The 4,156-nt window shown below is 48.1% G+C and overlaps 1 pseudogene across 1 annotated transcript; it reads right to left on the minus strand.

Moving 5' to 3' along the window:
* Positions 1-2,457: 2,457 nt before the first annotated feature.
* Positions 2,458-3,111, minus strand: LOC307052236 (protein lin-28 homolog A-like; annotated as a pseudogene). The gene has a single exon. The product of its transcript is annotated as a protein lin-28 homolog A-like (transcript).
* Between the last annotated feature and the right edge of the window lie 1,045 nt (positions 3,112-4,156).

Consider the following 4,156-nt stretch of genomic DNA (forward strand, 5'->3'; position numbering starts at 1 on the left):
CTTTCCTTTCGTTGTCTCCCAACCCCACTTTCTACATGGAAGGCCCCCTCGTTGCTCCTCTCTACCCTAGGATTAGAGATTAAAGTAGGTTTTAATCCCTCCAAAGACAGCAGTCTGTTTGGCATGAATCCAGTCGAGGAATGGTCATGACTCAGGAGATTGGGAACAAGGGATGGAGAGTTCTTAGCTTCTTCAGGATTTTTGCACAAATCATTTAATCACAGACACCCCACAAATTAAACGTATAGGTGTATGGACTACTTTTGGGGGGGCACGAAGGGGGAAAGAAGAGGGGGTAGGAATACAGTTTTTAGGACAGAAGATCTTGTTCAAAATAGGAAACAGGGGAAGGGGACACAAAGGAAAGTGTAGCTCAAGACCTCCCACTTCAAGAAGAGGGGCCCCCAATCTTATGTTTCAGATCTTTTTGGCTGGTGCAGACCTTTTGTCAAAGATGCTTTGGCTATTTTTCTCAATATAAAAAGAAGTTTGTAAACAATAAAACCCCAAAAGAACATGGAGAAGACCAACACATTATATTTACACAAACTAGGCCACCTAGCAACCACCAAATCAGCTACTTGTGAAGTCCTACGAAGCCCAGACAAATACAATAACTAGAGGGGGGCAGCAGTTGGGGGAGACAAGAACCCAGGATCAGACACACATCATCCAATGCGTTCTATTGCATTTGCTCCGTTACAACACAGCGAGGTAGGTTTGCAGTGATCTCACAGCATGTAAATGAAACCCCCTTTTCTCCTTTAGCTACCATGATACTAATTACTGTGGCAGCAGGGCAGGACACTGGCTCTGGGAACCACAAAGAAGCCATCACTGATGGTCTCTCTGGAAACCAAGGAGGAAAAGCCCAGAATTGTTAAAGATTAAGGATCTTATCCTTCATATATCCATCCCTGGGCAGCTCAAGACGGGTACTGAGGCATCATTCTTAAAACCTGTCCTTACCAACTCACAGTTTTTACAAAAACACGTACAATACACCCTGTTGTGTGTGTTAGGCCTAGCCCAATCCAGTGAAGGATGGACCTGGTATGTAAAGCGAGTCCTGTGCCCTGGGATTAGAGGTCCGGAACAGGAATCCTTTATCACACATACAGATGACCTCTGCCTAATCTTGGCTTCCCCTCTCTGCACCTTTTACCTGGCCCAGCCTCTCCTAACCTCTCTGTACCACCTTTTCCTGTTCAGACCAATTTCCAATCTTTCAGTAGAAGGAGACCATGTCGTGGGGCAACCCAGTTAAAACCTAGTCTCCAATGAAACATAGAAGATGGAGGGGTTTCAAGAGGACACTGTGGCAGAAAAGCCAGCTCTAATTGGCAAAAATGAGGTAGTTCAGGGCCTCCCTGGTGGCGCAGTGGTTGAGAGTCCGCCTGCCGATGCAGGGGATACGGGTTCGTGCCCCGGTCTGGGAGGATCCCATATGCCGCGGAGCGGCTGGGCCCGTGAGCCATGGCCGCTGAGCCTGCGCATCCGGAGCCTGTGCTCCGCAACGGGAGAGGCCACAACAGTGAGAGGCCCGCGTACCGCAAAAAAAAAAAAAAAAAAAAAAAAAAAAAAAAAAAAAAATGAGGTAGTTCAATAGGCTGTACGCTCCAAATAGTTGTTCTCTCTGGTGATCGAGCAACAAAAAGTATTCCTGCTGTGCAGACCCAGAGCTGCTGCCGACTTATCCCTGAGATTGTTCATGTACCTGAGAACACAGTGCAGGAATGAGGGCCTTAGATTAAAATACACAAAAATACAAAACCAGAATATTTATATTATGAAAAAAAAAGTTAAAATGCACAAGATACGTCATTCACACACAGCTAGTGCAGTTGGCATCCTGGAGAAAGTGGGGCCCAAGGTTCAGTCATCCAAGGGAGCAAATAAATAAAATTGTATTGGTCCGGAATGGGGTGGGAGTGAGCTTAGAAGCAGGAGGTCTGCAGCTGTTCCCTCAACCCCCCTTTTGCCTATCATCACAACCCACTGCTTGGGACAGTTCTCAGCACTCTGTCCTAGGAGGGGGTTATGAGGAGACAGGATGCGGAAAACCCTGCCTTACCCCTGAGATATTTCCTCCCACAGAATGCAGTGGCTTGTGGGTTTGGGTCCAACAATCTGGTCTCATGCTTAATCTTTTCACTCTGGCACAGGAAATATTATTCCATATCCTTCTTGAAGAGCAAAACAACTTCCCTATCCTTTCAAAAGCTGGAGATTCTGGGGGTGGAGACTCAGATAAAGCATGCAGGAAGGGTTACCCCCCAAAGCCCTCACGTGCATTTGGATAGAGCGTGATTGGAGTTTCTTTGCCTCACCGCTTCCCTCCACCAAGAGGGAAGTGGGGGTGACGCTGTAGACCCCGGCCTGAGATATATGGCAGTGCCAGCTGCCCCTACCCGCCCTGTTCCCCCTTTCTCCACTCTGCCGATTGATGCCTGTTCCTCAAAACTTTCTGATCACAAACGGATAACCCCTATCCACTGTGGCTCGATTCTGGGCCTCTGGGAGCATGGCAGGGCTATGGATCTCTTCTTCCTCCTCCCGAAAGTAGGCTGGCTTTCCCTGGGAGCTGGGAGCTTGCTGGGCCTTCAGTGGACGCCAGGCTACCATATGGTTGATGGTCCGGCAGAAGTGGCACTTCTTGGGCTGGGGTGGCCGTTTGCATTCCTTGGCATGATGGCCTAGACCTCCACACTTGTAGCACCTATCTCCCTTTGATCTGCGTTTCTGTGTGTTCCTCCCTTTGGGCCGCCTCTCACTCCCAATGCAGGACACCCCACCAGGGCCGGTGACTCGGATAGATTCCAGGCCCTTGGCAGACTTCTTAAAGGTGAACTCCACGGCCTCACCCTCCTTCAGGCTCCGGAAGCCCTCCATGTGCAGCTTACTCTGGTGCACAAAGACATCCACCGCGGGGGGGTGGCGTGTGACCCCGGCGCGGGTAGTCATGGACAGGAAGCCGAATCCCATGCGCACGTTGAAGCCCTTAACAGATGCCGGCTCCGCGCAGCAGCTGCGGCTCCTCGGCCGCCCGGGCCGCGTCCTCCTGCGCCTCCTCTGGCCACCTGCAAACTGCCGGTTTGACACAGAGCTCATGGTAGTCGGCTGAGCCCACGGCCCCGGGCCCCAGGTCGGCCGGCTGCTGGCCCCAGAGAAGTCCGGAGGCAAAGGGCTATATATTTTTAAAATACCCACAAAAGTACTCATGCTGGCATCCAGATTTTATACGCACTGACTGCCATTTACTTTAATCAAGCAGTGGCCTCCACTATGTCAGTCTTGGCTGTCATGAAGCAGAAAATGGAATACTGCCTCAGCAGACCCAGGAGAACTTCTATAATGGAACTTAACTCACTAAATGATGGCTAATAATTATATCACATACGTGAGACAATCCACTTGAAAATAAGCTTAGTATAAAGCAATGTGAGTATCGAATAGAAACATTTTCATTCCCTATTCAAAGGTATCTTGTTTTAAAATGTACCTTATATCTTATTTCTTATCTTCATGTCATATGCAAGTAGACAAAATCTGGTCTATACTAAGAAAGTAAGGTTAAGAATATTTTCCAAATTATAATTTAAGGAAGGAAAGCCAAAACTAAAAATGACAGTTTAGGAAGGAAAGAGGTCCACATTCTGAGATATATGTTGTTTAGAATTTCCAGTATTAGTTGTCAATTACATGTATTTTTAATTTATTTTATTTTTGGCTGCATTGGGTCTTTGTTGCTGCACACAAGCTTTCTCTATTTGCAGTGAGCGGGGGCTACTCTTCGTTGTGATGTGTGAGCTTCTCATTGTGGTGGCTTCTCTTGTTGGGGAGCACGGGCTCTAGGCAGGCAAGCGGGCTTCAGTAGTTGTGGCGCACAAGCTTAGTTGCTCTGCAGCATGTGGGATCTTCCCGGACCAGGGCTCAAACCGTGTCCCCTGCATTGGCAGGCAGATTCTTAACCACTGCGCCATCAGGGAAGCCCTACGTGTAAGTGCTGAATGCGCAAAGTTGCTGAACTCCTTAGCAAAAATATATAATATATCACGAAAATGCTCACACACACAAACACACACACAGACATACAAAGAGAAGCCTCTAAAAATTTTAGGCATCAGAGAGAAGAAAGCCATAGAGATTTTTTCCA

Source organism: Hyperoodon ampullatus (assembly GCF_949752795.1).
Source record: "Hyperoodon ampullatus genome assembly, chromosome: 4".
Lineage (NCBI taxonomy): Eukaryota > Metazoa > Chordata > Mammalia > Artiodactyla > Ziphiidae > Hyperoodon > Hyperoodon ampullatus.